Source organism: Musca autumnalis, unplaced genomic scaffold, assembly GCF_047663935.1.
Source record: "Musca autumnalis isolate F117 unplaced genomic scaffold, ASM4766393v1 scaffold_5, whole genome shotgun sequence".
Classification (NCBI taxonomy): domain Eukaryota; kingdom Metazoa; phylum Arthropoda; class Insecta; order Diptera; family Muscidae; genus Musca; species Musca autumnalis.
In genome coordinates this window covers 178,952,639-178,976,267 of record NW_027412088.1, presented here as the reverse complement: position 1 = coordinate 178,976,267, position 23,629 = coordinate 178,952,639, and the positions used below count along the sequence as shown (strand labels likewise).

The 23,629-nt window shown below is 37.1% G+C and overlaps 1 protein-coding gene across 1 annotated transcript in view; it reads left to right on the top strand.

The window, feature by feature from the left end:
* Window positions 1–23,629, top strand: part of LOC141387232 (potassium channel subfamily K member 18) — a 123,783-nt gene that overhangs the window by 83,204 nt on the left and 16,950 nt on the right. The window lies entirely within an intron of this gene.

Genomic DNA, 23,629 nt, shown 5'->3' with positions numbered 1-23,629 from the left:
AGTTATACATGTCGGGATACAATCATCACGAGGACATTTATTCAGCTTCATTGTCATCACAACTTCCCTCAATCGGGTTTCTTCTATATGCTCCAAAGAAAAGTGACTATCACATGGTCTAAGAGTGCGAAAAAAGTTAAAGCTATCACCATGAAGTAGTGATATATTTGCTTTCAGGTCCTTCACAGAATTCAAAAAGTAATTATTTAAACAAGTTGCTTTTTCTGCATCACTAAAAATCCTTCTGCCCTGATTGTCATTGAGAATAACATCTTTATTCTTATGCTTCCCAAGAAGTTGGTTCATAAATGACCATCCCTTTTTGGGATCATTTCCCACTTTAGCCATATTATCAGCATAAAAATCCTCTCTACATTTTGAATTTGCTGCTCTAATAACTTTACTGATTCTCTTTAAAATATTGTCATTCAGAGTTTTGTTACCGCTTTTTCTCCTCTTTCTTAAAAGAGACTGTTTCAAAATTATTAACCTTTGAAGTTCTGGATTAATCCACGGTGTTAATTCGAACCGTACGTTTCTCTTTCTAATCTCTGTTGTAGTCGATTTCTCCAAGGCATCATTCAAATCTGTGATCAACTTATTGGCTTTGTCTGAAACATTTGTAGAATTAGAGCTAATTGATAAATTTCGTTGCAGAATTACTTTCGCCTTTTCATAATCACAATGCGTTGTTGAAATCTCAATGTAGTTACTTTTCCTGACCTTGTTATTTAATACGCAGAAAATAAGGTTATGATCTGAAAGCGGGCACTCAATGGAATTAACTGACAAATGTTCAACAATGTTAGTAAAGACATGATCTATACATGACTTACCTATTGGTCTCGTTACCATGCTGTGAGCGCTTTCGCAAGAAAAACTATTGAACAACGATATTATTTTACCCTTCTGACCATCATGCAAGAGATCTACATTGGAATCTCCAACAATCACTGTTGGCGTATTTCCATGGCTCTCCAATATCGATTCGATTATGAACAAAAAATTCTCCAGCCTACACTTTTGTGAACGATAAAACGAAACAATTTTTAAAGGCATGTTTCGAAACTTCAAGTTTAAAAATGATACAGAAATTAATTCAACGAATGAATCACTTTTGCAAATTTCAGCCATGAATTTGAAATGATCTCTTACGTATAAAGAAGTTCCACCATATCCATCACAACGGCAACAATGGACTTCTCTATAACCAGGTATTGAATAAATATGGCATATGTTATTTTGAAACCATGTTTCCTGAATAGCAATTACATCAGGAAGCATTGGAATGTTCATTAATAAATCTTTAAAACGGTTGAACTTATCAATCGAAGAAACACTTCTGCTGTTAATACTTACAATAGTCAAGTCATTGGTGTTACAATTAGCTACATACATATATATTTTTGAAAATATTTATTATTATAAAAATTCATTTGTTATAAATAGATTGAAAAAATACATTTAGAAATTATTTGATATTTAACATGTATTTTATGGAGACACATATGCATCATCGCCTTCATCATTTCCCTCAACATCTTCTGTTTCTTCATCCAAATCAACGAATCTATTCTGAACTTCAGATCTTCTACCCCAGTGTTTGATTGTTGCTGTATCCAGAAGTATCTTGTCAACATCATCTTCTCGTAGTATTAGTTGTTATTTCGATATGCCATTCTTCTTGCAGTACACTCTTCCATTTCGTGCATAAATATACTGATAACCAACAGTTTTCAGAGTCTTCGCATACTGCAGCAGATTTAATGTTTCTCTGCTAAGGAAATCGTTTACAAAAACTGTTTAGGTGTTTTCATTTTCTTTTAGCTTGTTTTTAGATGCCATAATCTTCTCTTTTTGTGCTTTTGATGAAAATTTCACAACAACAGATTTTTTTTTCTGATTAGTCCCTTTCTTCTTTCCAAGTTCAAAAACATCATCTATTTCGCTTCCACAAAAATTCACACCAATTTTGTTTGACATTTCAATAAAAGCATCAATCGGTTTGACATCATTTTCATTTTCGAAAATCATTTAAGCTCTTTACCGATTCTTTAAGAGTAACGATCTCTTTCTTAAGTTTTTTATTCTCGTTCTCAACCATATGTATTTTCTTTTTGTTTTCATTTACGTCTTTGTATATCTCATCGAACTTAGATGACATAAACTTAATTGACTCAGTGAGTTCATCCAATTTCTCAAGTTTTTTTAACTGTTTCAATTCCGTTTTAATTGTTTTCAATTCTCCTTTCAAGTCTTTCTTTTCTTCACTATCATCTTCCTTACAATACTGACATGTAAACACATCGCTCTCATTGTCAACAAATTTTTGGAATTCTCTCTTGGAGAGACCGGAACATTTGGAATGAAACGATTTCTCGCACCCGTCACACATAATATAGTCTTCAGATTCCTTTTTGATCTCCTTTTCGCACTTAAAACAAATTGTTTTATTTTTCCCATAGCTTCTTCTAGCTGCACTTTTAGGCATTTTATATTTTCGAATAGAAGATACTTTTTTTGTTATGTGAGCTAATTTTTATGATGTGACAATCCGTATTTTCACAGTAAAACGGTTAATTATTTCAGGCGATACGGCCACTGTTAAAAAACACGTCTTATAAGCAGGGTTGCCAACTAACTTCTGTAGTAGTTTAACAGAACTACTTGGGATTATTTTTTTAAGGACAATCAAATTTAGTTTTTTTTTTAATTTTTTTTTAAACGGTTAATCAGTTCTTCTAAATGTTATTTCTACTTTTTTTACAATATTACTATAAATTTTTATTATAGTAACAAAATTTTTTGGTACAAAAAAATTAAAAATTCCCCAGGCATCACCATGTAACGTCGTGAGAGCAAAACAAAGAGAAAAGACAAACAAATAATTCATTTTAATTTCAAAGGTAAAAATTCATCAGGTTGTTGCCATTCTTTAACAACAAATATTCGCTTTCAATAAATCAATGACGTCATAAATTTCCAATATTTTTATTTTATTTATGTACACATTTTAAATCTGCCCTCAGTGTCTAAGCAAAAAATTTTCAAAAAAAAAAAAAAAACATACACAGAAAATGTGTTAAGTGTTTTTCAAGCGCTCACAACTAAATCCCATTTAACATATTTTCAACACGTTTCAGATTTTTGTGCTTTCAATGCACAGTGGTCGCTGCCATTGGCCAAAATTAAAAAAAAAAATGAAAATCTAATTTTTGGTAACAAATGTGTTCATATCTACTCCCAACATGTTAAATTTCTCTAAAATAATTTTGTTATGGATTACAACATTAAGATTAAGTGGAATTTCGGACATTTCGAATTAATAATTTATATAAAACCTTTAAAATTGGGAAAATCGGCCGGTACCATTATGTGGGGACCCTATTAAAACATGGGGCCATTTCAAACATTTTTTGCATGAAGGTTTTCTAACACTAGGGAATACCGATGACCAAATTTTTAGCCAATTTCATTGAAAAATGTGGTCAAGACCCCCAAAATGCCAGAAATCAGGGGTTACCGTTCTATGGGGGCTATACCTAAAGTTGGACCTATGTTGGATTTTTTCTTTTTTTTTTTTTTTGTTTATTTGTGTAGCTAAACTAACCTTTACTGAAATTTTCGTATTGATATCGGCACAGAAAGAATTTTTGACCGCTCTTCCCACACAAGTTCCACCACAGTGCAATGGCAAGGAATGGCATTGAAATTTTGAATAACGATTTTTCCATAGATTTTCAATAAGTTTTCAAATAAATATAATTTTTTCGAAATTTTGTTTTATTTTTGGTAACATTTTGAGTATTTGCTTTTTTTCAAAAATTTATTTTTGGCCATTTTCCACATGTCTGGTGTTGATGTTTGATGGCCTTTATTGGTATTTTTGGGATTATTATTTTCTTTTTTTTTCAATTTTTACGCACTACATCCTCTAATCAAAACATGTTTGGTCGGTTACAATCGATTTAAACAAAATAAATGATGCATTTTATTGGTTGTTTTGAGAAATTGCTGTAATAATTGAAGTGGAAAAAATATTCAATAAATGAATTGGTATTCAGAGAAATTGCAATTTTTCTGTAAATTTGAAATGAATTAAGTAGAATATTGAATATATAATGAATTAAATTTTAAGCAGCTGTATCAGATAGGGTACATTTTTCAACCTCTCTTCACATGGAGCTAGACTATGTTCCGTGTGTAGCACTCCAAAAGTCGTGATCTCGGATCTCTCGTTTTTGGTTACAGGAAATTGATTATGTTATAAAAAATAAACTTAATTCAAAGGACTTTTGAATTAAATTTTAAATTAACGGTCAAGCGACGACCTCTAATGTCAACAGATGGTACTACCACATCAGCGCCACCTCTAGCGGTAAAGTAAATAAACAACAGCATACCAACTGAAGTTGGCTGCAGTTGGTTGGCGCAGCCACCACCGCCACGCTATAAAAAAGGAGATGCCTGGCCGTCATTCGGGACAGTTGTCTGTTGACCGCTGGTGAGTTAACTGGGGTATGATAAGTACCAATCTTTTAACTCTGTGGGATAGTAGTGAGTTAACTGGTGTATGATAAATACAAATTTTTTAACTCTGTAGTGTAGTTATTGTGGCGAGTTTATTGGGGTACTGAGAGCAATCGACGTACCAATCTCTTAACTCTTTAGTGTGGTGTGTGAGTTAATTGGGGTACTGAGAGCAATTGACGTACCAATCTCTTAACGCTTTGGTGTGATGTGTGAGTTAATTGGGGTACTGAGAGTAATCAACGTAACGATCTCTTAACTCTGTGCAGCGGTCAATTGGGGTACTGAGAGCAATCGACGTACCAATCTCTTAACGCTTTGGTGTGGTGTGTGAGTTAATTGGGGTACTAAGAGCAATCGACGTACCAATCTCTTAACGCTTTGGTGTGATGTGTGAGTTAATTGGGGTACTGAGAGTAATCAACGTAACGATCTCTTAACTCTGTGCAGCGGTCAATTGGGGTACTGAGAGCAATCGACGTACCAATCTCTTAACGCTTTGTTTTGGTGTGTGAGTTAATTGGGGTACTGAGAGCAATCAACGTACAGAGCTCTTAACTCTGTGCAGCGGTTAATTGGGGTACTGAGAGCAATCGACGTACCAATCCATTGATGTCAACTCCTGAACGTTGTCTTAACAACAGAGAATAACAAATCCAAATGAGAGCTGTGTCAGCTGATGTTTAACAAAGGCACATTACTCTCCCATGAATTGTCTCTCAATTATTTTGTACATCAATGTACCAATCCCTTAACTCTTTAGTGTGAGTTAATTGGGGGTATTGAGAGCAATCGACGTACCAATCTCTTAACTCTTTAGTGTGGTGTGTGAGTTAATTGGGGTACTGAGAGCAATCTACGTACCAATCACTTAACTCTTTAGTGTGGTGTGTGAGTTAATTGGGGGTACTGAGAGCAATCGACTTACCAATCTCTTATCTCTTTAGTGTGGTGTGTGAGTTAATTGGGGGTACTGAGAGCAATCGACGCACCAATCTCTTAACGCTTTGGTGTGGTGTGTGAGTTAATTGGGGTAGTTGAGAGCAATCAACGTACCGATCTCTTAACTCTGTGCAGCGGTTAATTGTGGTACTGAGAGAAATCGACGTACCGATCTCTTAACCTACTTCGACAATTGGAGATATTGACGTCATCGCCCTCACGAATGATTATTAAGCCATCAGCATATGATAGTGAACAGAGATAGTGATTTGCCAAACCACAAGCTGCCGTCGGAAAATAAGAATGACTCCCAGACCTGTAAACAATTAAAACTACGATTGATCAAATGTGCTGCCGAAGACTCCGGAACTGGGCCTAAACGTAACTAAATAATAAGATTTCGAAAAAGTGTTTAATGAAATGTAGTGTGAAGTGTTTTTTTTTTTTTGTATTAAATATTATAACGTTTATGAAAAAAATTAAACTTGTGTTTTCTCTCTCTCTCTCTCTCTAAAGTTCCCAACAAATAAATTCTTGTGACGACCCTGGCCCCCACTGAACTACCCCAGCTTCAAGGTGAATTCACGTCGTCACACGTGTAAACTATTTTTATTCATTTTTAAGGTCTTTTGTAGGAGGAAGCTCTTTTAAAGGTCTTCTATAAACAAAAGACTTCTGAAGGTCGTCTAATGTCTTCTTTAGGTAGAACTACATTAAAATATTGTATAGACTTTCTAAAGTTATTTTATGGACACAAGATACATTTCTCAAAGTCTTCTATAGACAGAAGACTTGTTTCAAACTCTTCTAGAGGCCGTCGGTCTTCATTAGGCACATACATACCTACTTACTTACTTAACTGGCCCATTACAGCACATTTGTTCCATAGACCGAACTAAGAAAAGATCTCCAATTCTCTCTGTTTAGTGCTTCGCTTTCTGGAATACCGCGCCTTGTCATCTCTTCATCCTCTTGTTTGTGCCATCTATTGTTTGGCCTGCCAATTCTGCGTGCACCGCCATGTGGCTCGAATTTATACGCCTTTTTAGCGGGTTCATTATCGTTCATTCTTATGATATGGCCTAGCCAACGCAATCGCTGCATCTCGATACGTTTAACTATATTGATGTCGTTGTATAGCAGATACAGCTCGTGGTTCATACGACGTCGATATTCACCGTCAACGCAGATCGGTCCGCAGATCTTTCGAAGAATTTTTCTGTCAAACACGCCAAGCACTGCCTTATCTGCTTGCGCAAGTACCCAGGCTTCGGAACCATACACGGGTAGTATCAGTGTTTTGTAAAGCGTTATTTTTGTTTGCCGAGTTGTGGCTTTGTTTTTGAAGTAGCATCTGTTGGCCAATACAATTCTTCTTTTTATTTCACAACTGATGTCGTTTGTTGTGTTTACGGAGGTGCCAAAATAGACGAAGTCTTTTACTACCTCAAAATTATAGGAACCAACTTCAACAGTTGGTCCGATCTCAATGGACGCATTGCGCGTTGACAACATCAGCTTGGTCTTCTCGCCGTTTACCGCCAGACCCACTTTAGCAGATTCTCCTTCGACCTTCATAAAGGTATCGGTCACTTCTTTTACTGATCGTCCCATGATGTCTATATCATCAGCATATGCAAGTAACATGTGACCATTGGTGTAGATTGTGCCACTTCTTTTGATGTTTGCCTCTCGTATAACCTTTTCTAGCAGGATGATGAAAAGATCACACGAAAGGCTGTCTCCTTGCCTGAAACCTATTTTGGTACAAAACTCTTCGGTGAGGTTCTTTCCTATTTTAACTGAAGATCTTGTGTCAGTTAGAGTCATTTTAAAAAGCCGAATGAGCTTTGCGGGGATTCCAAATTCAGACATTGCTTGGAATACCTTTGAACGTAGCGGACTGTCGAAGGCTTCTGTATAATCAACAAAAAGGTGGTAAGTGTCGATCTGCATCTCTCGGGTCTTCTCCAGGATTTGCCGCAGGGTAAATATCTGATCAATGGTGGACATGCCAGGTCTAAAGCCGCATTGGTATGGTCCAATTATTTCGTTGACCATGGGCTTTAGTTGTTCGCACAATATCCCTGACACTATCTTGTAGGCGATAGCTAGAAGACTTATGCCTCTATAGTTGGAGCATAAAGTCTTATCTCCTTTCTTATGGACGGGACACAGGATGATCAGGTTCCAATCGTCGGGTACGCGTTCTTCCTGCCAGATGGAGCTAACTAGCTGATGCATACACCTTATCAGCGTGTCGCCTCCGGTTTTAAACAGCTCGGCTGGTAGGCCATCAGCTCCAGCTGCCTTATTATTCTTCAGCCGCTTTATTGCTGTCATTACCTCATCTTGGCCGGGTGGTATACATTCAATATCATCTTCTGGGATTGGATCTGTGGTATCTTCGTCGACTTCGCTACTATTGGATACCAACTGTTTGGAAAAATGCTCTTTCCATATCTTTAGCACACTATCTGTATCAGTTACCAGATTACCTTGCTGGTCTCTACAGGAGGATGTGCCAGTTCCAAAGCCATCAGTTTGACGTTTCACTCTTTGGTAGAATTTTCGGACTTCATTCTGTCTCCTGTACATCTCGATTTGTTCACCCTCCCGCTTTTCCATCTCTCTCTTTTTCCTGCGGAAAAGACGTTTCTCCTCTCTCCTTTTCTCCCGATACCTCTCTCGTGCGCTACGCATTGCTACTGATTGTAAAGTAGCCCTATATGCCGAATTTTTCTCCTCGGTAGCAGCACGACACTCCTGGTTAAACCATGGATTCCTTGGTGGAGGTCTTTGGTATCCAAGTACTGATTTTGCGGCTGTTTGCATGGAGTAGGCAATGTTTTGCCATTGTCCTGATATGTTATCGGGACGAGGAGTGCTTTGATTAAGCAGTTGGGCCAGTTGAGTGGAATATGCTGTGGCTATCTGTTGTGATTGCAGCTTACCGATGTCCAACTTCCGTGTTGCGTCTGTTCGCACTTTGTTTGCTACGTTTAACTGGGTGCGTACCTTTGCTGCAACAAGGTAGTGGTCCGAGTCTATGTTTGCACCTCGGAACGATCGTACATCCAACACGCTTGATGCATGTCTTCCATCTATCACAACGTGATCAATTTGATTTCTTGTTCTTTGATCTGGCGACAACCAGGTGCCCTTATGAATATCCAGATGCTTAAATCTGGTACTGCTTACTACCATGTTTCTTGCAGCTGCAAAGTCTATCAGCCTCATTCCATTGTCAGATGTTTCACTGTGGAGACTGAATTTTCCGACTGTTGGGCCAAAGATATTTTCCTTTCCAATTTTGGCATTAAAATCGCCTGGAATAATCTTAATGTCATGGGCAGGACAACGCTCATATGTTTCTTCTCAGCGCCCATAAAATATATCATTGGTCTGTTCGTCCTTGTCTTCAGTGGGAGCATGAGCGCAAATAAAGCTGATGTTGAAGAATTTTGCTTTTAATTGAATTGCAGCGAGTCTTTCATTCACTGGGGTGAAGCTGGAGACCAGATGTTTTAACCTCCGACCAACTACAAATCCGCAACCAAACTCATGCTTTGTGTCATGGCAGCTATAATACAGTGCGCACCTTTAGTTGTTGTTGTGACGCCTTTCCCATTCCATCGTATTTCCTGTATGGCAGTAATTTCGGCCTTGTACTTTTCAAGTACATCTGCCAATGCGTAAACTGCACCTTCTCTATAAAGAGTGCTAACATTCCAGGTGCATATTTGCAGATCATGGTCTTTAAAACGTTTGCGGGGTTCGTCAACTTTAGAGGGATTTGTTTTTCTTTTCGTTTTTTCATAGTAGGCTGTTTTTTTCTAGGGGAGGGTTACTAACCCGACGCCCAAACCCAAGTTTTTGACGTTCTTATGGGTGAACGCGCGGCACATGTTAGCTCAATGCCTTTAATGGGTGTTAAAGGCAGTTCCCCAGGTGACACCACGGGGAGGTCAGTGTTCACTTGAGATGAAAGAGGGACCAAGATAAATCCTGTACTTTGCCATGTTAAATCCAGTCAGGACCGTGCCTTGGTATCTTCCATCCACTACGTCACCCAAACTGAAACTGAGACTTTTTTGGAAATGGCGCCCAACGTATTATTTCCTACAAGGCAGAAATTGGATGTCAACTATGGAATAGCCAAATTGCCAAAGATTCGATCTAGATAGATCATGATACTACCTGTGAAAAAATGAAAACTAGAGAGAAGTTCCTGACGTTCCTTGCCGACTGAACTTGGATGCAGGTATTAAACCTTCGTTTATACCCTCCACCATATTGTGGAGGGGATAATTATCTTTGTCACTCCTTCTTCATTTAAGATATTCTACTCCTCCTAGGAATAAGTCTTCGCATGGCGAGGGAGCTAAGTACTTTCGTAGATAAAAGAAAACTATAATTATTCCATTTATGTTCGAGTACATTAAAAGTTCAGCTCGGTCGAACTTAATGCACTATCAGTGTTGTCACCAAAATAAAGTGGGTTCTGAGATTGATCATGGAACATAAATGGCGCCCAACGTATTTCTTTCTATAGGAAAAAGATTTTTTAACTTGGCAGAAGGAAAAAGTCTTGGCGGTTATCTAAGTTCTTTCGTAGATGAAAAGAAACTAATTATTCAATTTATGGTGGAAGGTATACAAAATTTGGCTCGGTCTAACCTAACGCCGTGTTCACTTGTTACAATTCAAAACGCCAATACGAAGTAGGGTCTGAGATTTATGTTGAAACCTAAATGGCGCCCAACGTAGTTTTTCTATAGGCAAAAAATATTTTAATTTGGCAGAATGTCGGTATAAGAACTAGCATTGAATGGGATTTGCCGTCCATAGATTTTTTTAACGGTTTTAAGGGGCATCCTTAAGTGTAGAAGAAATCAGGCTTGCCAGAATATCCTTACTGGGAACAGCATTAGGACGCCTCTGAAACTAACAGGATCCACCTCAAGAAAAACCTCAACCCTAACAAATTTTATGTCAGTAACAGTAACTCTTCTACTACTTATAACAAACATTTATTTTTCATGGCCAAATGTAATTAAGTGTTTTTTTTTCATATTACGCAAGAAAATGTCAAAATAATAAAAATACAAAATTTATTGTTTATAATGAGAATAAATTCTAGAAAAAGTAAATTTTAGCAAACTAGTCTATAACCAAAAAAAAAAAAAGCAAAACATATTTTTTTTTTTTGAAAATGCAAAAATAAATATTGATTTAAAACAATTTTCAAAATGCAAAACAAAACTAAATATTTATAAATTCTGCAAATGAAACAAAAATATTTAATTTGAATGATATTTAAAGAGGTGGGAGATTTGCCTCACTTTTGTTTTTATTTTGAAATTTTAATGAACAATTTTTTTAATTTACTACCAATTAACACTTGTTGTTGCCATTTCTCCCATTTCTAATATTCATTTGGCATTTAAGAATGCACAAAACAAATCGAAATAAATACAAAATTGTTTATTTTGTAAACAGTTTTGTGGTTTTTATTGCAATTTTCTGCTACTGGCTGCTGATGTGTTTGTATTTTCCTGCAATCAAAAATACATTTTCGAATTGCAAACTTTGCTTGTGGCAGTGTAATTTGATTTTCAGTGTTTGTTGTTGTACAAAAATAATTTTTGATTTGATCATTGTTTGTAATTATTTTTATGAAGATGTTACATACTTCGATTGAGGCGTTTTTATGGAAATTATGCTTTGTAATTATCAATTAGAAATGCTGAGCAGTGATAGGGCACCACTTTATGAGCAAGAAAGATTTTATTGTATTGTTAATTTATGTGGGATTTTATCTCGATGAAGGCTTTCACATACAAATAAAAAATATATGTATATACAACAAGTAACAAAGTATCAGTCAGCTGTGCTGATGGCGATACCCTCAACCACTGACAAAAAAAAAACTAAACCAAAAGTATTGACTTACTCCGCCAAAAAGTTGTACCGTTGTAAATGAGGCCGCTAGAACAACCTACTGAAAAAAGACAGGAAACGATGCGAGAGGAGCTCTTAAACATCACTTAATCCGAATTTTGTGTGGGAGGTACCCGAAGGTGTGGACCGATATAATCCATATTCCAACCTGACAAATGACTGGATGAAATAATACGATGTGCAAAGTCTGCACCAATCAGAAACTCTCTGTTAGAATTATCTTGCGGATTTGTCATTTGGTTTGGTGCCGTCAGGGTTTCTTGGAGCTTTTAGGCCAATATCTCAGGAAGTATGGACTTGCGCAAGAAAAAAATTGCCCGTCGTAAAGGACGCCGCAAGGAAAACTTAATGAAAAAATTCAAAACTATCCGAGAGGAGCTCTTAAACATCACTTAATCCGAATTTTGTGTGGTAGGTACCCGATACAATCCATATTCCAACCTTATACATGACTGGATGAAATAATACGATGTGCGAAGTCCGCACCAATCAGAAGCTCCATGCGAGAATTATCTTGCGGATTTGCCATTTTGGTTGGTGTCGCACAGTGTCACGACCGTGGCCAAAAATGGTCAAAATCAAGTACTTCGGAATACAAATTTATTGATGAGAATATAAAGTAAACATTTCAATTTGAAGGAATTTTAATTATGGTATTGATTTGTCAAGTAGTTTTGTCGATGTGAAGGTTCAAATCCGATAATTGTTGGAAATGTGTATTTTTGTCCTTATTTTACTTAAATTAATAACTTGTATTCTGCTCCAAAATTGTAATATTTAAAGTAATTTATCGTTCTAAACTAAATTCTTAAGTTTGCTTTGGATGTAATAAACATAGATTTAATTTTGGGAGTAAATAGTGATGATATGGTGTTTGCAGCTTGGGTAGCTGCGGTACTTAGAAAATCGATTTTGTGAACCAAATTTTAAAATTAGTGGAGTAGGGAAAAAATTTTGTAAAAGTCTATATCGATATTATTTGCTGTTTGAGTTGTGAAAAGTGAGTACCTCAAACGTATAAAGGCTGCAGAGGTTTGCAGACGAACATGTTATTTCTCTTTTTCAGCGACCACCTCACTCAGGGGTTACCCCCTTTTTTAGCAAAGCTTTTTGCGGCGTTGGCAATATATATCAATTTTTTTTTTAAAAATGGTGAACAGCGAAATTCAAAATTCGATCTACACCTTTTCTTTCAAATAACCCCAAAGAAAAAAGTCCAACGGTGTAAAATCACATGATCTTGGCGGCCAATTGACATCGCCATAACGTGAGATAACACGGAAATTGAATTTGTTGCGCAAAAGAGCCATTGTTTCGTTAGCTGTGTGGCAAGTGGCACCGTCCTGCTGAAACCACATATCGTCCACATCCATACTATTTATTGGCCTTGGAGGCTTTAGTATTAAAAATGAATTGAATAAATAAATAAATAAATAAATATCTTCCAATTCGGGCCATAAAAAGTTCGTTATGATCTCACGATAGCGAACACCATTCACAGTAACTGCCTGACCGGCCTCATTTGAGGTGGACGGCTCTTCAGCCACACTATCGCGAACAGCAGCAATATTTTCTGTAGTACGAGCTGTACGAGCATGCACTGGTGTTCTCACATGTTCTACAGACCCGGTTTGCTCGAATTTTTTCAAGATTTTTGCGATTGTACGCACATTTGGACGATCAAATTGACCAAAAAAATCACGAAGTGCACGATATGCATTTCGATTTGAACGCCCATTTTCATAATAAGTCTGGATAACTTTAACACGTTGTTGGATTGTGTATCTCTCCATGGTTCAAATTGAGTAAGTCTGAAATAGAGAAATGTCAAATAAAACTCGGGAAAAAACTTGGCGTTTAGGTGTGGTTCACATTCAACATCGGCCCTTACAATTTAACCACCCTTTATATATAGACAAGATTTTGATGTATTCAATAAGCTCACAAAAACTATGAAGACTAAACACCAAATTTCAGTCATTTCGGGTGGATATTGAGGCCAAAACATTCAAAATACCGAAAATTAGGAGGCATGGTTCTATGGGGGCTATAGGAAGACGAGGACCTATACCGACAGATTTCTGGTGGAACGTTATAAGCCCCAAACGAAGACTTAATACCAATTTTCAGCCATTTCGGTGTGATAATCAGACTAAAACCTCCAAAATACCGAAAATCTGGAGGTACCGTCCTATGAGGGCTATATGAAGGCGTGGACCTATGCAGACAAATTTCAAGGTGAAAGTATTATTCCCCCACCGACGACTAAATACCAAATTTCACCAATTTCTGTGTAATAATGACGCTAAAATCTTCAAAATATCGATAATCGGGAGGTACCATTCTATGGGGCCTATATCAAAACGTGAACCTACACCCACAATTCCTGTTGAAATGTTTTATACCTCTGCCGAAGACTAACCACCAAATTTGAGTAATTTCGGTTGGTCAGTGTGCCTAAAACTTTCAAAATACCGAAAATCGGGAGGTACGGGTCTATGGGGGCTATATCAAAACGTGGACCGATCATCCCAATTTTTTGTCCTGTAAATTGTAAGTCAATAATAGGTACGTGTACCAAAATTGATGCACCTACAATAACTCCTTCTATTTTTGGCCACAGTTAATATGAACTCGCGACAGTGTGTGTCGTCAGGGTTTCATGCAGCGCCAACATCTCAGGAAGTATGGACTTGCGCAGGAAATTGTACCGTCGTAAAGAGAGAATTTTGTGGGGGAGGTATCCGAGGGAGTGGACCGATATATTCCATATTCGAACCCGATCTGTATCTGGAAGAAATAATACGATCTACAAAGTTTGAACTAAATTGATTGCTACCTTCGAGAGTTATCGTTCACACCATTTTACAGAAAAGTTTTAAACTTTTGTGGGGAAGGTACAGGAAGGAGTGGACCGATATGACCATCTTGGACAAAATATTACGATACGCAAATTTTGGTTCGAATCGGTTGATCCGTTCGAGAGTTATCGTGCGCACCAGCCAGCCAGACAGACGGACGGACGATAAGCAAGGACAATGGAAACAATAAACCACTCCCATTAAACTGCTACAAAATCTATGCCTGAGTAACAAAAGCCTTCAGCTAAAAATCTATGGTGGAATCAAGATAAAAGCGCAGCATATAGGCGAAACTCCATTCAATAGCCACTAGTAGTGCTGGACGAAAAATAATGGATTGCAAATAAGATAGGACGGGTATTTTCAAACGAAACCATTAACGAACGAAGCCGAAAATATATATGGGAGCAAGGCAAATTTATATAAGGTATATGCATGAATTACAACAACTAACAAATTTACAAAAACGACATTGTTGTTATTGAAAATTAATTGTCTAAAACAGCCAAGATCATCCATATATGTTAACGTGACTACAACAACAACACACGTTCTCTTTTTTTCTCATCTGCCGTGGTTTAGCAAAGGAGAGACACTCTCAGAGAAACAAATGAACAAAATAATTTGAGCATCAATGGTCTAAAGCAGGTATCGCCACCAATACAAACGCATTGTTTGCGGCCTCACGCATACGACTCTCTCCACAAACAGCGTGTGCGTTAATGCATTGCTAAAATTAAAAATCATTGAAACAAGCGACAACAGAACCTTCTCCATTGACTTCTGAATGAAGACTGAGTGGTGGTTGTTCTGTTGTTATTCTCATCAAGGGCACGTGTGCCCCTTTTTGCAGGATGATGGTCTAAAGCCAGGTCAGGCAATTAGGCGCCCGTGTGCGCTCATTTAGCGTTGCTCTCTCCACACACACAATTCAACCCATTGAAAAAGCATGCACTCACACAATGACGCCCCGTAAAGTATGCAATAGAAAAGTATGGTGCCTGACCTGGGTCTAAAGCATTGATGCTCAAAATAAAAAAGAGAGTAAAGTAGTGAGAGAATCACAAGAAAGTTCGTATTAGCATTCAGTGGTTGTTAGAACTACGACCAATAAACATGTGGCGGGTGTGTGCGGTTTTGTTCAGTGTCCCCACAAAATTATGCGTACATCCATGCATATGTTTACTTGTCGGCTGTTCAACGACGACTGATTGTTATTCTCATATACGTTAACGTATATAAATGATCTTGGCTGGTCTAAAGGCAAGGTCCCATTAGGCAAATATTTGCTCCAGCGACAGGCAGTGTGCGCTTACTGAGAGCAAGTAAGTATTAATGTCAATCCATATTTACGCTCACTTGCTCTCAGTAAGCGCACACTGCCTGTCGATGGAGCAAATATTTGCCTAATGTGACCTTACCTTAAGAAAATATTGAATAATAGGGTAGTTCCAAAATTTTTTTCAGGAAACACATAAATACATTTTGAAAATCCTCTAAAATAGAACAAATTTGGATCAAAATGTAAATATAACGCATTCAGAACTCTCGTAGGTAATTTTTATACCCTACACCACTATGTGGGGAGGGTATTATAAGTTGGTTTTGGCCAAAAAGTTTGTAACGCATTGAAATAGTGGTCGTAGACCCATACTTATTATACCAAAATGAATGTCTCGACGAGCTGAGTCGATCTGGCTATGTGTGTCCGTCCGTCAGTCCGTCCGTCCGTCCGTCTGTCCGTCTGTCCATCTAAACCTTGTAATCACGCTACAGGTCGCAATTTTGATCGGATCGTCACGAAATTTTGCATGTTGATGGGGGTCCCGGAGGGGAAGAAGCCTATTGATTTTGGTGATGGTAGGATAATATTTAGGGGTCGGAAAGGGCAAAAAACTTAGGTGGATAAAAAGACAACGTTTTTTTCCAAAGCGAATATCTCAGCTTTTATATGGGGCATACCAAAAGCAAAACCTGACAATTAAAGTAGAAAATATCACATTTCTAATGATGTAAAGTAGGTGCTCGTAGGTGATCAAACAACGAAGATATCACAATAGTAGCAAAAAATCCCAGTTTTCATTTTTGCGATTTTAATTATATTGACGAATATCACAGCTTTAATTGTAAACTTTCCAAAAGCAAAGCCTGACTATGAAAGTAGAAGATCCCGTCTTAACAATGATGCAAACTAGGTCGGCGTAGGTAACCAAATGACGGAGATATCGCAATAGTCGGTAATACATCCCATTTTTCCATTTTTTTGGAAATCACGCTACAGGTCGCAATTTTGATCGGATCGTCACGAAAATTTGAGGGTTAATGGGGGTCTCACAGATGAAGAAGCCTATTGATTTTGGTGATGGTCGGATAATATTTAGGGGTCGGAATGAGCAAACACTTATTTGGAGAAAAGTCAACATTTTATTTCAAAGCCTATATCTCCGTTTCTTTAAGAGGTATATCAAAAGCAAAACTAGGCAAGGAAACTACAAAATATCACCTTTACAACGATGTAAAGTAGGTTGTCGTAGGTGGTCAAATAACAGAGATATGGCAATAGTCGATAATGCATTCCATTTTCCGATTTTTTTGTAATCACGCTACAGATCGCAATTTTGATCGGATCGTCACGAAATTTTGGGGGTTAATGGGGATCCCAAAGAGAAAGAAGCTTTTTAATTTTTATGATGGTCGGATAATTTCAGGGGTTGGAATGGGCAAACACTTATTAGGAGAAAGGTCAACGTTTTATTTCAAAGCCAATATCTCTGTTTCTTTTAGAGGTATATCTAAAGCAAAACTAAGCAAGGAAAGTAGAAAATATCACCTTTACAACGATGTAAAGTAGGTTGTCGTAGGTGGTCAAATAGCAGAGATATGGCAATAGTCGATAATGCATCCCATTTTCCGATTTTTTTGTAATCGCGCTACAGGTCGCAATTTTTATCGGATCGTCACGAAATTTTGGGGGTTAATGGGAGTCCCACAGAGGAAGAAGCCTACTGATTTTAATGATGGTCGGATAATATTCAGGGGTCGGAATGGGCAACAACTTATTTAGAGAAAAGGCCTACGTTTCATTTCAAAGACAATATCTCTGTTTTTTAAGAGGTATATCAAAAGCAAAACCTGGCAAGGAAAGTAGAAAATATCACGGTAATGCATCCTATTTTCTGATTTGCTTGTAGTCACGCTACAGGTCGCAATTTTGATCGGATCGTCACGAATTTTTTGGGAGTGGATGCGGATCCCACAGAGGAAGAAGCCTATTTAGTTTGGTGATGGTCGGATAATATTCAGGAGTCGGAATAAGCGAAAAGCTTATGTGGAGGAAACTCAACGTTTTTTCTTATGCGAATATCTCCGCTTCGGGTTGGAGTATTCCAAAAGGAATACCCGTCAATGGAAGAAGAAAAGATCTCGTTTATATTGATGCAAAGTATGTTGGCGTAAGTGAGCAAACCGAGATATTGCAAAATTCAGTAATAAACCCAATTTTTCCATTTTTTGTAATCACGCTACAAGTTGGAATTTTGATCGGATGGTGACGAAATCTTGGGGGTAGATGGGGGCTCCACACAGGAAGAAGCCTATTGATTTTGGTGATAGTCGGATAATATTTAGGGGTCGGAATGGGGAAAAACTCATTTGGAGACAAATTTAAAGTTTTATTCTTTGTGAATATATCGGCTTCTAGTAGTGGTATTCCAACGTCAAAGCCTGTAAATGGAAGAAGAAAATATTACCTTTACATTGGTGTAAAGCAGGTTGGCGAAGGTGGTCAAACAAGGGAGATACCACAATAGTCGATAATGCATCGAATTCTTCCATTTTTTGCAATCAAGTTACAGGTCGTAATTTTGATCGGATGGTCATGAAATTTTGGTTGCTTATGGGGGTCCCAGAGAGAAAGAGGCATATTATTTTTGGTGGTAGTCGGATTATATTCCCTAAAAGAAATGTTTAGCAGTGAAAAGCTTATGCACAGAGGTAGTGGTGTAGGGTATCACATGGTCGGCCCCATCCTGACTATAGCCTTTGCTCACTTGTTATTAGATGTTTAGGATGAAAAGCCAAGGGCGTAGCCAGGATCTAACCGTTATATAGGTACTTACTTAACCCACATAAAGCCACTGGTCGTTTAAACGCCATCAAAAAAGTGCATAAAAGTACAGATAAAGCTGGGTACACATTGTCAGTTTTGAATGACATCTTCGCTCAAATAATCGGTTGCTTGCTAGTGTGGCCGTTAATTTTTGGCAATTTTTAGAGTTTTTTAGGTTTCCACGATTTTGCTTGGAAACTACAAGTCCTATCGAAATGGGACAAAAGAAAATGTTGTAGCTATGAAAATTCTCCACAAGATTAACCTTTATGGTATTTTCGTAGGTTTTACCGTTTTTGAGATATAGAAAATAATATTCAAATAATCGGTTGCTTGCTGTGTGGCCGTTAATTTTTGACATTTTTAAGAGTTTTTTTAGGTTTCCACGATTTTGCTTGGAAACCACAAGTGCTATCGAAATGGGACAAAAGAAAATGTTGTAGCTATGAAAATTCTCCACAAGATTGAACCTTATGGTTTTTTTAAGCTTTTTTTTTTAGGTTTTACCGTTTTTGAGATATAGAATTTCAAATTGAGACAATTTACTGACTGTATCGTCTCCTTATAAAAAATTCATGACTGCAATTTCCCAAGATAAGCTTATATGTATATCTATAAAATGGTAGAACCTACAAAAAATCATATGCCATTCTTGTAGAGAATTTTCTCAGGTCCCATATCGATAAGACCTGCAGTTTTCAAGCAAAATCGCGAAAACCTAACAAAAAAAAAACCTAAAAATGTAGCCCAAGCTTCTTTATCTCAAAAATGGTACAACCTGGGAACAAATCATAAAGGTCACTCCTCTAGAGAATTTTTACAGCTACAACATTTTCCTTAGCTCCATTTCAATAGGACTTGCGGTTTCCAAGCAAAATCGCAAAACCCTAAAAATGATAAATCTAAAATTGTGAATTTTGACCGCAATTTATTTAAAAATCTCTACAGCGAATTTTTTCTTGTTTTTTGGATTTTTCTCATCTATGAAAATTGCTGTTTCTGAATCCGCAAAAACTTCCCATGTGTAAGCGGGTTTTATTTAAAAGTTAGTTAAAGCACACCGTACATAGTGTTTTAGGTTTTGCAGGTTTTTATCATTCCCGGGAAACGGGAACCACAAAATCACCATATAAAATAATATTAAAAAATTTTATAAATCAAGCATGCATCATTTCTATAAATTTTCAGCGATTTTTCGGAAAGGAACTCTCTGAAAAATTTGCTCTAGGTCTCTATGAAATGGAACCGGTATGTTATTTCATATATGTAACTATGGGAAAATGGAAAAATCACGGAGACATTGAGCCACCCTTGTATTTTAAAATTTCCCGGGAAATATAGTATTCCCCGGAATGCCGATTTTGTGATTCCCGTTTCCCGGGAATGATGGAAAAAGATTCGTAGTTTTCCTGGAAAAAGTCAAGAATTGCTTTGGTGGTCTGCATGGACTTGTCTATGAAAAACATAATACCGTTGTAACATAATACCGAGTGGCATCGGTATAAATTTTCAAAGTATCTTCGAACATACCATAAAGTGCAATTAAACAAAAAGTTGAATATTTGTGGGGGTATTCTGACGAGAAGACCGACCATTTTCGAAGACACAATATTAGGAGATCCAAAGTTTGGATCAAACGGTTGCTCCCTTCAATATAAAATCGTGCGTACCATATTAGTGAATTTTTTTTTGCACATTTGTGATGGAGGTAAAATATTACTATATTCCAAGTTTGGATCAACGTAGTATCCAGTTCTACAGCTTTTTGGTCATTTGCTCAGGAAATATGGACTTGCCCATCGTAATAATGATAAAAATAATCAAAGGCATTCGAGAGCAGGCCTTAAACTGAACTTTTCAGAAATTTTGTGTTGGAGGTATCCGAAGGAATGGACCAATATACCCATGTATATAATATTTTATATTTTAAAATAAATGCCTGGCGCTATGTGTGTTAAATCGTGGAACTATATCGACAATTCTCTATAGGAATGTCTTCTGTTTTAGCGAAAACTAGGTGTTTCGGTGTGATAAAGTGGCTAAAACCTTGAAAATATCGAAAATCCGGGTCACCGACCTGTGGAGGTTATATGAAAACGTGAAGTAGCAATAAGTTTCTGTGTGAAAAGTTCTGCGGTTCCATCGAATACTGAAATGTCATACATTACAGTGTGATAATGACTCGAAAATACCGCGCGAGACTAAGGCCTTGAAAATACCGACAATCCGAACTTACGTTCCAAGGAGGGCTATATCAAAATGTCGACCTATAGCAACAAATTTCGGAAGGAAAATTTAGTGTTCTCAACGAAGACTATCAGCCATTTCGTAGTTTAATGAGGCTAAATCATTTAAAATACCGAAAATCTATAGGTACCGTTATATGAAACAAGGACCTATGTCCATACGATTTTTGACCACTAGAAACCCCAAATGCCAAATTATTCCTAAAGCGATCTGAATAGTAGTACCGAATTATTCAACTTTTGTATCATAGTCTAATTTTCCAGAACTTCCCTTTGTAGGATGTAGGGAACTGCCAGACAACTGCCGACCCAACCCCCACTGCCCATACCTGGCTACGCCCATGTGAAAAGGAATATTTTATGGTAGCAAATTTCGAAGTTTCAAATTTAATGAGTAGACCCTATTACATTTTGAAAACTAAACTAAATTTACAAAAAACAAGTGAGAAAAGGCTATAGTCGGTACGGGGCCGATTATGTAATACCCTACACCATTTGACCACCTACGCCAACCTAGTTTGCATAATTTTAAATATGGGATTTTCTGCTTTCTTAGTCAGGCTTTGCTTAAAGAAGTTCCCCAACCAAAGGTGTGATATCTGTCATTATTATTAGAATCACAAAAATGAAAAGTTGGGTTCTATTAGCGATTATTGCGATATCATCGTTGTGTGATCACCTACTACAACTTACGTTACATCGTTTCAAAGGCGATATTTTCTACTTTCATTGCCAAGTTTTGATTTTTATATACCCCTTATAGACGCTGAGATATTTGCTTTGGAATAAAATTTAGACTTTTTCTCTAAACAACTTTTTTGCTCATTCTGACCACTAATTATTATCCTACCATCACCAAAATCAATAGGCTTCTTCTCCTGCGGGACCCCCATCAACACCCAAAATTTCGTGACGATCCGATCAAAATTGCGACCTGTAGCGTGATTTCCAAAAAAATGGAAAAATGGGATGTATTACCGACTATTGCGATATCTCCGTTAGTTGGTCACCTACGCCGACCTAGTTTGCATCATTGTAAAGATGGGATCTTCTGCTTTCATAGTCAGGCTTTGCTTTTGGAAAGTCCCCACCCAAAGCTGTGATATTCGTCATTATAATTAAAATTGCACGAGTGAAAATGTGGGTTTTATTTACGACTATTGTAATATCTTCGTTGTTTGATCACCTACGAGAACTTACTTTACATCATTAGAAAGGTGATATTTTCTACTTTCATTGTTAGGTCTTGCTTTTGGTATATCCCATATAGAAGCTGAGATATTCGCTTTGGAAGAAAACGTTGTCTTTTTATCTACATACGTTTTTTGCCCATTCTGACCCCTGAATATTATCCGACCATCACCAAAATCAATAGGCTTCTTCCCCTCCGGGACCCTCATCAACAACCAAAATTTCGTGACGATCCCATCAAAATTGCGACCTGTAGCGTGATTACAAGGTTTAGATGGACAGACGGACAGACGGACGGACTGACGGACGGACACACATAGCCAGATCGACTCAGCTCGTCGAGAATTCATTTTGGTATATATAAGTATGGGTCTGTGACCATTATTTCGATGCGTTACAAACTTTTTGGGCAAAACCAACTTATAATACCCTCCCCACATAGTGGTGTAGGGTATAAAAAGTAAGAATACAGCTGATTGTCACTTCTACCTTATATAAATATGCCTTGCGTGGGAGCTACATATAAGCAAATCTGAACCGATTTCGGCACTTTTATTTCTAAAGCGAATTCAGCCACACATTCCAAATTCCATCTACATCGGCCATATATATCGTGTTTGGTACGGCAAATGCGTGAAATCGACCGAAAATATATATAGGAGATATATCCACATCTGAACCTATTTCGATATAATAATTGTATTATTATCAGCACCACAAAGACTACTTTCGGTAAAATATCTTTATTTTTTTAGTTTCACACAAATGTCAGAAAAAGTCGAGTTTTTGGCCAAAAAAAAAAAAATTCTGAATCATATTGCGAGGAGCTCAACATCTATCCTGTGTATAAGTTATTAATTATAGACCTATTGTGCTAATTATTCTCTCATAACAATTAATTTTCACAAAAAAAACTTTCGAAGTTTATTTTAAAATTTTAGCATTTAAATGCTTATACTCGTAAATTCCAAAAATTTCGTTCTGGCAATCCCTTGCCTGTCTAAACCAGTATTTAGCAAATACACCAACCGTGTAAGACGTTCGAGGCGCCATCTAGTTGCATAAATTATTTACTTTTTATTCTCTCCACTCTCCATTGTGTTCATGATAGTGACTTTTGAGAAGGTTGTAAGGTTGTTTGTTAATGAAACTGAAATGGATTGCAAGTGCAACTGACCAGGAGCGTAGTTATGGATGCAACAGGGAGAAGCACCCCCCACCAAGACATGTTTTATGACAATTTTTAATTAGAAGTTTCATATTTTTTATTTTTCGGTTTTGTTTTTAAATGTTCGATATTCTTCATAAAACCATTCATATAAAAAATCTAATCTCTGTTCGGATATCTCCGCTTCGAAAATGTATAAGATTTGCTTTGTTTGTCAAATATGTATGTATATATGTATGTATGTCATAGTTTATTACCAGACATATCTGTCACGAATGGATTAAGTTACAAGTACCTCTTAGTCTATCTTCTTTTTAAGTGATTTTGGTGAACATACAACCACCATATAGGTTAATGATCGTCGGCATGCAAACAAAGCAGGTATGAAATGGGCTACCACCAGCAGTTGGAACTGCAACGAGACATGTAAAACACATGCACACATTTTGTTGTTGTTGTATTTATTGTTGCAGTATCATTTTTCTTCTTCCTTTGTTGTAACGGCAGCAAAACACAAACATGTCTTGTTTATTTTATTTTAGTAAAAATTCTGAAAAACAAAATAAAACAAAAACGGGAGAATCAAAAAATTAAAGATCACTCTCTTGAAATTATTAAA